Genomic DNA, 14,233 nt, shown 5'->3' on the forward strand with positions numbered 1-14,233 from the left:
ACTAGAGAACCAGCACCTCCTACAATGAAAGGATATAGTAGTAAAGCGGTTTCCAACGGCTGGCGGAGATCGTACACGGAATATACAAGTCAGTAATACTTTCGGATGCTTGCTGATCAAATGGCAAATAATCCTCCTGCTGCTTACTGCGCCAGGTTGTGCCTGGAGTGAGTCCGCATAGAACAGCTTTCAAGAAAGACTGTCCGAGGTCATGCTTAACCCCTTAACATACAAAGACGTCCGTGACACGTCTTTTGTTTATTGCACCAAAATTGATTTTGAATTTTGGTTTCACATATAAATACAACCGAATATAGACGCTAGACAATCTTGTGCCTATTTCCTTTCAGCCGAGAAAAGTTGCCAACGTCGTGTATCGGCTATTTCGTTTGAGTTTGCACAAATTCATCATTATTTTTCAAATAATGTTTTTCAAATAATGATGAATTAAAAAAAAAAAAAAAATCAGCTAACGCCTTTTTATTCCCGTATATACGGGAGTAGGCGAGGCCATTTAGCCCTATCTAACTTTTGGAGACTGAGTGGGCAGTTCAATCTCCACTGGTACCCAATCAGAGACAGATGGCCCAAGGCTATCACTAATTAAGCGGTACGCAGTGAAGAGAGACGGCTCAAATGTGCCGCCATCTCGTGGTCTCTAACCCTAACACAATATATTTAATGTCTGAAATAATGTGGGTTCTACGGTCGATTTTCTTGAGTTTACAGGACGAAAAACCCGAGTTTCCGGGAGCAAAAACCTGCTTGCCCGTGCCAGAGATCGACTAACTCGGGAACCGGTCGAAAAAAGGCTTAGAAAAATTTCCTCTAGTCGCCGACTAGACTCGAAACCAATACTTCCTTCGTGCGGCCTAGCGCGGTGGTGTGCAAACGCCACATCCACTGAGCTACACAGGCTCTAGAGATGAATTTGATCCAGAAAATCACCCTCGCCCAAAACTCGCCCAAAAAATTGGCAGAAAAACGAACGCTTTCTGATTTTTAATTGGTACGGTAAGGGGTTAAGAGGAGTATGGTACCTCCTTGTGTGGAAGTCGAGAACACTACTTCTTCACCCCTGCTGCTTTCTCCTTCTCTTATACTTTTCATGATTGACCATAAGAGACAACATAACCATAAGAGACATAACCATAAGAGACAACATAAAATATTATGGAGTAATTGTGATTACAAATCTCCAATAAAAACACCAATAATCTCAAAAATATCGAAATGTACAGCCTCTGAAATAAACATATCCCGAAATCCAACAAAATAGCAAAATCCCGTGTAGAATGCAAAAGCTACTAGAGTGACTTTAGCGATATCCTGTGAGTCATCTCTAGCATGAGTGATGTTCACCACCATTTAGCAGAAACCGATATTACTCTTTATTTGGCCTCAGCTGGAAACCTCTGCGAACCTCAATTTTCCACATTATATCATGCACAATTGCTTTCTCAAGAAGAGTAGGACTTATGTATTTGTCAGGTCTGAGATCCTATGCCAAAACATATCAGACCTGAAATCCCCTTTTTACAATCGGCTTTTATTCTAGATTTCTAGATCCTTACCTCACTTTCTTGTCTCATTTGTTGCCTTTGTCTATGAATTTACTAACCTATTTGATTATTTACTGATTATCTCTTAAATAACTAAGGCACATTTCCTCACACTATTCCAGAGAATATCCACAGTACACCTCCTCTGATCTATCTTCAGAAGAACATCAGAAAAGTGTCCAATTCTCTTTATATTAGCAAGCATCCCGGCCTTGATAATATTGCTTCAGTTGTACTAACATTCATCTTGTATCATCTCTATCAGATATGATACACAAGATGAAATTAGAAATAGAGGTGATTGATCTTGTCACGTATTACTTTAACTACAATAATCTCGAACCTAATGGAAAAGGTTATCAACATCCAACTCTTTCATTACTGCAGATTCTCTAATTCCTTAGTAATCACCAATTTGGATTCTGCCGTTCTCTTTCCAAACAGATCTCTTAAGTAACTTTGCCATCATTGGAGATAAGCAGCGGAAAAGTTTGGAAAAATTCAAGTCTACGCTCTTGATATTTCTAAAGAATTTGATCAGTCTAGCATCGTCGTCTGCTTACCAACTTATGGAATTCTTCCTAATCTTGGTGAGCGCATTACTAGCTTCCTCGCCGTTCGTTCATGCAGGTCATGATGGACGGTTTCCATTCGTTATATTTTTCCGTCAACGATGGACTTCCCATGGCTCTGTGCTACACTTAAACCCTCTTCCTCATATACATTCTCTCTCTCTCTCTCTCTCTCTCTCTCTCTCTCTCTCTCTCTCTCTCTCTCTCTCTCTCTCTCTCTCTCTTCCCCCCACACATATCCAATCTTAATCATAGTTTTTTCTGATGACAGTGCTCTCTAATCTATCATCAAATCCGATGAGGAGTGTTTTAATGCCACCACAACACAATCCTCTCTAATTTACCAGAAAAAAAATTATGCTTCACTCGCCTTCATTCTTCAAAATATTTTGTTTGCAACCGAGATCAGTTTTCTTCCTTAGGTTGACTTTCGTATGTAGCCAATCTTAGTAAATACATCATGTCCATAGCTCTTCCAGCTACCAAAATGCTTCGTATTCTTCTTAATGCTTCAACTGCGAATATCGCAGAAGAGATATTCGCTTAACTGACATCCCCCACTTTCACTAACTTATACTCACTTTCTCAGACACACTGTCGGAGCTGCTGGTCAATATCCATATTCAACTCCAAATTTATCAAACTAACTTATCATCCTCCTCCTACTTCGTTCATTCCATATCTATTTGTTATTTGGAAGATTCTGTTCGATACTGTTTTCCCCGATGATTAAAACGTTCTCTGTTTAAAATAACACATTTACAAATTCTTTTCTTTTCTTTTCTTTTCTTTTCTTTTAAATACTTTTGTTGTCCTTGGTCATTCTCTTGAGTAGGGCTGAATTAAAACAAAATAAATAAATAAATAAATAATAAAGTATTTTACGTATTATAACAAATGTGGGAGATTAAAATTTCGTTATTCGTCGTAGGACTATCTTAAATTTGTTAGATAGTATTTACCTCCGAGACAGTTCTTCATATGTCGTTCCATTTCCTCACACAAGTGGTTAGATTGAATTCGGGGATTTGACCAGACACTATTAGAGGGAAGTTGTCATTCCGAATCCGGTGCTTAAAATAGATGTACCGTATATGATAGTGCGCACTGTGATACTGGAAAATGTTTCAATCATATTTCTAAATCTCTGCAAACAGGAAAATCTCCCAGAAACATCCCAATTAACATGATAAGAATGACAAGCAATACAACGTTATACAGAGCATGGAGATAAATCTCCATTTGTGGTAGTATCTATAAAAACCATTGGACCAATTCGGTACCAAAAGAAGAAACTTCACGCGATGTTATCTCCACACTATGTTTAACATTCGGTGCAATGCTTTTCTGTTGATAGCATTCACGCTGCTATTGCTAGATTCATGTTTTACCATCTGACGAAACAGACTTTATCGAGATTCAGGGTTATATAATATGTAGAACAGAAATCACAAGAAACTAGACTCTAAAATCCCGTGTATTTATGCAGAGTCAAGGTTTTATGATTTGTACGATTGAAATGAACGCTGAAATGATAACAGAAAACGGGGGTTGCCCATGAAATTCAGAAGTTGCAGTTCACTATTTACTATTCTCACGTCATTAATTACTCACTTTTTCATCCATTAATCACTCTTAAATGATTTTGAATGTCTAGCATTATTGCACTGAACTTTTCCAGGGAGACAGTACCTGCCTTGATTTTCTTCTTTGAAAATTTATCTTTTCTTTCCGCAGTTTGAAATGTCATTCGATGTTCACTTTCGATCTATGATGTTCCATTCCGCTACACTAGAAAACTTTAACTACCAGACAATTCGTCTTATGTTCAGCCATGCAACTTGGCCAACTATTAGCACAAGTCCGTGGGTCATGAATCAATGCTTCACTTCAATCGAGAATTGTTTCTATATTGAACAGCGCTTAGTAAATTAGGTCAAGTTTCTCTTTAGCATAAACTTAAAACTTGGTATTTATGACTTGCAGATGCCTTCGCTTGGACTTTTTTAATATGTATTACATATTTAGCATGTAATATGTATAACAGATTTAATATGTATTCATAATAAATCTGGTATAATTCAAGTAATCGTTTTTCTTACTTTGGAGAGGGGTAGCAGTGTTTCAGCGATCAGTTATATAGAAAGTTATATAGGGTCGAGCAAGTCGTCAAAGATCTCCTGAATGTTTAATTAATTCCATTCATTATTATCGAATTCATTCTTTTTGTATTTTATTTAGCATAGTTCGTCAATAAATTTAGTTTCGATAGGACGAATGGTCTGATTATCTTATTTGAACTAAATTTCAAATAACTGAATAAATTTTAGCGAAGATCTCAAAATGGCAACTCTCATATTAGTACACTTTCTCTGTAGTTCAGTCGTTACATCTTTTCGGTTAGAAAAACCTGTGTTTGAATTCCATCAAGGGCATAAGAAAATTTTGTAAGTGCCTTTGCAACTGAATATGAGTTACTCAATCTCATACAAAAGTATTAAGATGTTTTGCCTACATTAACTATTATTTTTCATCCAGCCAAATCGGCAACAAGATGAAATCATAAGCAGCTAACAGCATCCTATTTTCTGTGCTTTGGCTGAAATTCCAACCAAATTACAATACAAATTCGTTTGATTGCTGTCAAATTATATGAATTTATGACAGCAGGCAATTCCCGATTCGCTTAGCCTTGATAGAATTTTTTATGGTTACAACGTAAATGGTTGAAAGAAAACCAACACATCTCAGATGCTGTCGAATGATAGAATTGTATAATGATTGTCTGGAGGGAAGATTTTAATCAGAAATGAGATAATAGTGATTAAGTTGCTGAAGTATATAAACAGACAGGCATTTCTTACTGCACATATCAAATAATTAAAAAAAAGATTTGAGATCAGCGGAATATCCGAAAGTTCAGTTTAGTTTAACATGTATAAAATATTCGACGTATGGGACTATTTTCTTTTCTTCCAACCCCCTCAATACGATCTTATAAGATTTCAGGATATCGACATATTAAACGAAATAAAGCAAGGTGGCAACACCCAAATTCGACAGAACTTAGAAATAGCGAAAATATTGGATACATAATTTTGAAACTGATTTTCATAGTTTTACTACTGATGCTTCTTGATCAGACATTGTTTTGTGCTATTTTTTATGTTTGTGCATCTTCCTCTTCAAGTGTCATCCCTAAAGGGAAGTTGGCAACCATATCACAGAATGTTTCTTTCGTTTGCTGCTCTGGAACATTTATGGTAATTCAAGCATGTCCAGTCCTTAATATCTTCAAACCATATTTTCCTGGGTTTACCTCGCCCTTTTTTCCAGTCCAGTTTCCCCTTCTAATATTAATTTTTGAATCCATTCCTGTCTAGTTAGATGTCCAAAATATTTAAGGTTTCGTTCTTTAATGATTTTCATTAATGTTGTTTTCATTTTTGCTTTCTTTAAAACATCTTAGTTTTATATTTTCTCTGTCCATAAAATTGTTAGCATTCTTCTGATGGTCCACATTTCGAAAGCTTCTCATTTTTTCTCTACTTCTTTATTTAGAGTCCAAGTTTCACTGTTGTACAGAAGGCTTGGTCAGATATAGCACTTTATTATTCATTTTCTTTGTCTATGCCAATATCTCTGGATGTTAAAACAGTGTTCTTGTCAATAAAGGCTTTTCTTGCTGTCCCTGTTTTACCTTTCATTTCTTTAAAGGAATTTCCTACGTCTGTAAACATTTTTCTCAAATATATAAAATATTGTTCAATTTTCTTTTATTTAAGAGTTATATATAGTTTCCCATTTATTGGTTCTTTTGATATAATTATGCACTTCGTTTTCTTCAGGTTAATAATTAATCCCATGTCTAAGCTTCTGTTGAATATTTCTTTGACTAAGTTTTGAAAATCATCTTCAGATTCAGCAGTAAGAACCGTGTAATCCGCATACCTAAAGATTTCATTCCACCTTTCAGGACAGTTTTATAAGATTTTATGATGTCGATATAATTAAGCAAAATAAGTCAAACTTGTGGATACTAACATTCCATTTATATTATATATTTTGTATATATAATGCAAAAAGAAAGAGATACGAACTCTTTTTGTTGCTTATGTAAATAATATTAAGTTTAAATAACAAAATATAGCCTTAGTCTTTCTTAGAGTTAGTTCTGTCATTTCCAGCTCCCCGTCTTCTACCTTCTTTAATCCAGAAATGGGTACCTTTTGAGATACACTCTTAAATGAACTAGGCTAGAATTTCCCTTTCCAGTGGTACAGTTATATTAACGAATTTGTTTATAAGTTTTGCATAAACTCCACATGAGATGTTGCTCCGACTCAGTGACAAAACAGATCTAGAGTTATTTTGTATGAGAGATTAGTCTGAAATGTCTAAAAGAGAAAAATAATCATGAGCCGTTTTCTGAGGAGGTTAGGCGAGCTCCTCCCTTCATTCAGCTGCTTGTAAAGTTCTTCGTAGGTTGCAGAGTTACATTTCTTCCCTAGAAAATATATGGCATCCATTTGACATCTAACTGGTCAGCGCTTAAAAGTGTGCCCGAGAACAACAGCTGCCATATGGTCGATAATTAGGAAGGACGTGAGGGAATTATGAGCTGTTTTCCAAGGAGAACAGTCATGATCTCCCTTCATTGTTGAGCAATTTGTAAAGTTCTGCGTAGGTTCGTTCCATATGATATGTGTGATTTCTTTTGGAATCTAACGGAGAAAATGTTCTGCGGTGTTCAGCGCTTGAATGTGTGCTCGAGAATAGCCGCACACTTAATGATTAGAACTATCCCTTGAGGGAAGATGTATGTCTCTTGTTCTTCTTGTGGCTTGAAGAGAAAAATAATCTATTTCTGCAATTTAAGTTGCATCTAAATTATGTGCCCATATTAATGGCCTTCTGAAACACTGTCCATGCTCATGAAGGGTGACTGAAATACACCAGCAAGGCTCTTGCTATTCAAAAGCTGTCGGTTATAGTTTTTGCAGGCAGTTTTTTGCGATTACTGACAAATACACTTCCACCATCTTTGCTTTAGCAGCGAAAATGGCACTTCTTCCATTTTCTTTGCGCTGATAGTGGTAGAGTTTATCGAAGAATTAAGTTGTTATTGGTGATACACTCGTGTGTGTGTGGGGAGAGAGAGAGAGAGAGAGAGAGAAAGAGAGAGAGAGAAAGAGAGAGAGAGAGAGAGGATTGTTTTCTGGAGATCGAAGATGGAGTAATTCCTTTAGTACTACATAGATATCACATTAGCATTACGCATCTCATTAGCTTAGAGATAAAATGGACTATTTACTATTTACTGTGCCTGGGACTGCTGCTTTTCCATCCAGGTGCACGATAATTGCAGAGAAACTGTTTAGATGCAATGCTATGTAATCCTTCAATAGTAGCCGCAGATGAAAATTCCAAGTGTCTGGCAACGATAAAAAAATAAGGAATTATGTGATGAAAATGCTACCTTACTTCACCTATAGAAGAAAGTTCATGTTATCGTCTTCAATCCAGAGGGCTGTACTACTTCGGTTCCCTGTGCATCGAAATGTGCTTTTATTATCCACATAACTCTGTGGTGTGGATATTCGACAGACAGTCGGTTTCTCGAATATCAGCAGCACAGTGTCGTGTGAAGCTTCGTTTGTAAGTTGCATTTTGTAAGAAGTAGTTCACTTATTAAAGTATTGCTTGGACTGAGTGATATGTATGTGTTGGTTTCTCTTATTTTTCTTAAGTAAAAGTTATAGATGACAGCTTGGCAAGAGAGAATCGAAAACTACATATTCTAGTGTTTTTCTAGCAGTAATGGAGTAGTTACTATAAATAATAACAGTTGTGTGCCCCTGATTACAGGTGCTAGAAGTCGCGTCGATGATATATGGTATCATCGCTCTGTATGTATGCGAGACAGATCATACACATGTGTGTTTTTCAAAGTACCTTATAAGGGACAAATATATGATTTTCTCTCTCTCTCTCTCTCTCTCTCGTATCCATTGTATTGGAGGAGAGTTTTCGAATAAAGCTGGATGCCTTGTCCATATAGATCCTACCAACAATATATGTATATAAGGATGAAGATATAGGTGCAATGATTATTCCTAAGTCGATTTAAAAAGTCATCTGACAGACATTGACTAGTGCCTTATAGCTTTAAAATGTTTTATGAGATTTTATTGCAACAAATGATCTATAAGGCATTGCAGAAGACAAAAACCATTTTGATATTAGCTTTACTAGCAACTAATAAATTGCCTTCCCATGAAGCAATAATGCGCTCTTCTTGTGTGGTCCACCGTACATTGACTCACACTACAGAGATAAAAGCATTAGCCTTGACAGGATGTTTGGACAGATTTTTGTCAGAACAAAACACCTAGACCACGAAAAGTGGAAATAGATCAAAGACAATGTGGGCACGAAGCATAATGGCAATATATTTTGCATTTCTCACCCAAGTGAAGAACATTCCTTAATAACCTTAGTTCGTGAGGTAGAAAGCAAGAAAAAATATATGGAATGCTGATTGTGATAGGGTGATAGGAGAAAATAGTGCCTACCAGTCGCTGGAAGAAGCCAGACAACCGCCTCACGAGAATGGTGGTACTCTTCACTTACCCCACCAATGATATGGAGAGAATTTGCAGCCATTAAAGTCATTTTCTTCGGTTCACTATTTTCTATATTTATAAAATGTGCTCTGAAATAATCTGCACTTTCAATATCGTACATTATAATAATTTCTATTCTTTATTTCGCTTTAAAAACTTAATAAAAATGGTCCATAATTTTTGTCAGAACTGATATCTGTGGTCTCCAGGGTTCGATCAACTGCTTTATTTCTAACTCAGCTGTGAGATCATACATTAAAACTGCTTTCATCACTCTAATATAGGCATACAGTATAGTGATTTAGTTTGACAAATTTCTTTGTTATTCCAATTTATTTCTTATTGTTGAAAGCTAACTACAGACCATCAGCTGGTAAGAGCCAAAGTAAGACTAAGACTCAGAAAACTTCGTCAGACACATTCCACTAGATTGGATGTTAGAGTAATTCCTAGTGGATTCACAGAAGAAACATCAACTCGGCTGGATGATGTTATGGAGACGAATGAGGATTTCTCACCAGAAATGCTTTGGGAAAGAGTCAAGATGATAATACAGGATACAGCGAAGACGTATCTCGGCCCAATAAGAAAACCAAGAGACCCATGGATATCAGATTCAACATGGGAACTAATCAAAAGAAGGCGGTTGGAAAAACAAAGAGGCACAGGGTCCGAAGAATACAAGAGATTACATAGAGAAATCAGAAGAGCCATCAAGCAGTACAAGGAAAAGTTCTATACTAATAAATGTGAAGAAATAGAGTTCCAGATGAGAAGGCATAATTATAAAAGGATGTTTTATTTAGTTCGTGACTTAAAGCACAAGTTTAAATTGAATGTCATCAAAGACAGGAATGGATCATTACTAACAGAAGAGTTGGAAATCAAAAACAGATGGAAAGAATACTGTGAGGAACTGTACAGAAGAGTGGATAAAAAAAATGTGGAGTCCTCTCGCCAAGAAAATTTTGATTTGGAACCTTCTCCACTTAGGCATGAAGTTGAAAGAGCAGTCAAGCAGCTCAACAGCAATAAGGCCCCAGGTGCAGATGAAATTCCAGCAGAGTTAATTAAGGCCACAGGGGATGGAGAGATAAGAGTGTTTCATAGATTGATTACAAGGATATGGGACACAGGATCATGGCCTAGAGACTGGAAGAAGTCAGTTTTCATACCACTACACAAGAAAGGTGATAAGAAGGCATGCAAGAATTATAGAACTATTAGTTTGATATCTCATGCAAGCAAAATTTTATTAAAGACCATGCTGAATAGAATTTAGGCCAAAGTTGAGGCAGAGATGCCCGAGTAACAAGCAGGTTTTAGGAAAGGTAGGGGCACCAGAGATCAGATCCTTTGCCTTAAAAAGATCATAGAAAAATATAAAGAATTCAGACTCCCTCTGGTAATGTGTTTCTTAGACTACTCTAAAGCTTTTGACTGTGTTGAGCATGTGAAACTGTGGGAAGTAATGAAAAGAATGGTTTTTCCTCAACACACTATCAGGTTGATAGCCAACTTGTATAAGGAGCAAGAAGCCACAGTAAGAACAGGTGTTGGATTGACTGACTGACTTCAAGTTGGAAAAGGAGTTAGACAAGGATGTTTACTTTCTCCTCACTTGTTTGGTATATATGCAGAGGACATCACGCGTGAAGCATTGGATGAGCTCAGGACAGGAATTACGATAGGAGGTAGATTGATCAGTAATCCGAGGTACGCTGATGATACAATACTCCTTTGTAATGACATGGAAGAACTAAGACTAATTCTTGACAAAGTTAACAAGATCAATAATAACAGAGGACTTCAACTCAATTCTAGCAAGACAAAGATCATGGTTCTCAAAGGAAAAACAAACAGAGAAGCTCTTGAGAAACAAGTGTATCTTAATGGAGAAAGAATTGAGAAAGTCATCAAGTTTGAGTATCTGGGATCCATTATTAATGTGAAGAATTGCTGTTCAGAAGATGTCAGAAAAAGGTTAAGAATGGCTAAAACAACAGTCAAAGACCTGTCTAAAATCTGGAAGGATGGATCTATCTCCATGGGAACAAAGTTGAGGATTTTAGATGCAGTTGTTTTTCCAACAGCGACTTATGGATGCGAGACTTGGAACCTTAATAAGTCAGATAAGAAACGGATATCTGCTTTTGAGATGTGGTGTTACAGAAGGCTGTTGAGGATATCGTATACTGAAAGGCGTACAAATGAATGGGTGTTAGAAAAGATTACTAGAACTTTAAGGCTCCTTAAGGATATTGACAGAAGAAAGTTAAAATATTTTGGACACATAGAAAGGATGGAAGTAGAACTTCTCAAAACAGTAATAGAAGGTAAAGTTCCTGGAAAAAGAGGCAGGAGTAGACCATCAATGAGATGGATGGATGGCGTGTGTGGAGTGACTGATCTTCAGAGAGTTGAGGCCGCCAGAAAAGCAAACAACAGGACTACATGGCGAGGCCTGGTGTGGAACATCTTCGAGCATCGGAGTTACCATAGCATGTGTAGATGCTCAGTGAACATAGAAGAAGAAGAAAGCTAACTAAAATCATTCAGTTAGCTTTCAACAATACCAGCTTTGTAATACAATTTTCTATATTCATGTTGAATTTGCCAAACACACTCAAATTGTGCCATAATAGGTGAAATGTTTTACTTATTCTGTATGATGTGCATTCATTGCGTTGATATTTTTGATATTTTGCCTATTTTAATACTCCTTGAGGGTTTTTGCTAATCTTCTTAAAAACTATTTATTAAAGAAGTTATTCAGGTTAGGAAATCCTGAATACTTCTTGATTTAAACGTATAATAGTATCTGCGCAAAGAAATGAACTGAGATGAATATCTTCAGTTTTGAAAATATTATTAGAAGATAAAATGTGATCCATATAAATTATTATTATTATTATTACCTGACACCTCCAAGGAATCCAAAGACTAATCTGGGGAGGGCACCACCTTATCTTCAACTCTCTGTCTCCACCACTCAATCCCCCAACTACAACGAACTGCAACTACACCAAGCCATCTATTGCCCTCCTCTACCACACGTATTTTCACAAAGAATCACAATCATCCATGGCCAAGGCGGGATTCGAACCCGCAGCCTTTTGGCTGGAGAGCGGATAAGCTAACCATTCAGCCAATCAGGCCGGTAAAATTTGATACATAATTCGTGCGTCTTATACCACGAAGATTTGTTTTCAAAAATTGGACATGAGAAATCTGATGCATCCAATACAACGGTGCTAATAAATAATGATCCTTCCCCAGGCAGATGATGAATGACAGTAAAGAAATGTTCATTCTGCATTAAATCGGTGTTTGATCAGACCATTTTCCTGTACCTTCTTCAATTATAACTACTGACTTACAGCTCAAATATACGCTTTTTATTGTTCAATATAATGTCCCATTTGTGCCATATAATTGTAGTATTTTAAACTGCTTTCCTCCTGCCAACTTATCATATAAATTTTCGAGATATACAAAACTTAAATATGGATCCTTGTTATATTGCTATTATGTCTGACCTATTTGTTCTGAAAGTGAAAATCTGACACTAACAACCTCTATTTGGTCTGAACCAAGCTTGTTCCTCTTCAAGTTTCCCTTCCACATATATAGTTATTTTCTTAAGCTTTTCTAAAGTATACTTATATAAATTTTAACCTTAAACACTCAATAAGGAAAATTCTTCTGTAACTTTCACATTTCGCTTTATTTCTCATTTTTTATATAGATGGGCGCTATGTGAGCTCTGCGTCATTCACCTGAAATTCGACCTTCTGACCACGACTTCTGAATTATGCATTACAACCATGGTAAACCTTTTACATCTACATATTTGAACATTTCTGCTGAAATATTATCTTCTCCAACGTGCTTGCCACATATTATGTTTTAGGTATCATTTAGGTATTATGTATTATGTTTTATCCGGTAAAATCATCGAAGATCACTAATGAATTAGTATGATTATTTTTTCTTTAATTTTTCTACTACCCAGTGTGGAGATGGTCGATGGAAGACATTTCCAGAATTGGCGATGAGAAACAATCATCAACATCTTGCACAGGGCATGTTGATTGGAAAGCGTACACGCTAACCACTTGGCCTACCGGACCAGGAAGAACACTTATATAATAAATATATAATAAACGAAGCACTCAATAAAACAGCACCCCGAAAATTTTGCTTACCACATTCAAGCAATAAGTTTAGCGGAAGAAATACTTTCAAGGAACAAATTATAAATTTAAGATGTATATCTCACCTTATAAAAACAATCCCAGAATTTTTATACAACAAAACTGTTTGTTTCCAGCAGATAACAAACAAGATCGATTTTGATAATGCAATCTTAAAAATGAATTTTAAAACATCTGGTTTGATTACTTGAGACCAAGAGATATCAAAATGCACTACCCTACCCTATTACCAATTATAATCGCATCAATAACCTTTTTTATAGAAATGCAAAATGCCAGTAAATTAAAAAACTGCAGTGATAACTCCACTACATAAAAAGGAAATCGATTAAATTAATAATTACAGACCTACAAAGAAGTTTTTTGGGTTTTTAGGTGGAAATAATCTTTTAGAGAACGGGACAAAATATTCATTCTTTATTTCAACCTAGAAATCAATAATGTGTTTTTAAATTAGAATAAGGAAAAATTTTATAATTATAATGCATGAATTTCAAAATAAGGTTTAACTACTCGCTTACCAAAAAGATGATCAATCTCATATGAATTCACTACTATTTTTAAAAGATGTAGTAGAATCATAAAGAAACCAGAGATTACTAAATTGTTTACAAGACTTATGAATATTCATATTATTCTAGATATTGGCCAAAAGGTTTTAGAGCTATGTTTGCCTTCTATCAAGAGTTTGGTACTATGATATCTAAACGCTAATGAAATACAAAATAAATAAATCAAAATACAGATCCCATTGGTATCTTGCCGCTTTGAAAAACATAGCAAATATAATCACGCTAATGTTTACACAGATTCCGTATATACTATGATCTCAAAAGCCATCACTTTCAACTAATTCTGTTACTCGGAGTAAGAAACTTTTTGAATTATTAGTAATGAAAAATTGATGTTTTATTCTTTTGATAAGGATGCATTTTAACCAAGTTACTGAGGAAGCTCGTGGTAAATAAATTGCTATTAAATAAATAGTTTGGATAACAGAAATATACAACACATCCTATCGTACTACATTACTTTTCTGATGGAGGGGGGAGACAAACATCCAAAAAAATTTGACTTGATATATTACACTCCTCTACACCCGATAGAAATTCAAGCATAGCTCGTTCATCGTGGATAATACGATTCTTCGTTTCCGTTCATTATGTTATCCGCAAAAAAAATAACAAAATAACAAATTACTTTTCTTTTTAATTCAACAGATTTGAACATTAAAGAAGCCAAAACTTGAATCCTGT

This window comes from Typopeltis vanoorti, chromosome 1, assembly GCF_054136105.1.
Source record: "Typopeltis vanoorti isolate ZY-2024b chromosome 1, IOZ_Tvanoo_1.0, whole genome shotgun sequence".
In the NCBI taxonomy this organism is placed as follows: Eukaryota; Metazoa; Arthropoda; class Arachnida; order Uropygi; family Thelyphonidae; genus Typopeltis; species Typopeltis vanoorti.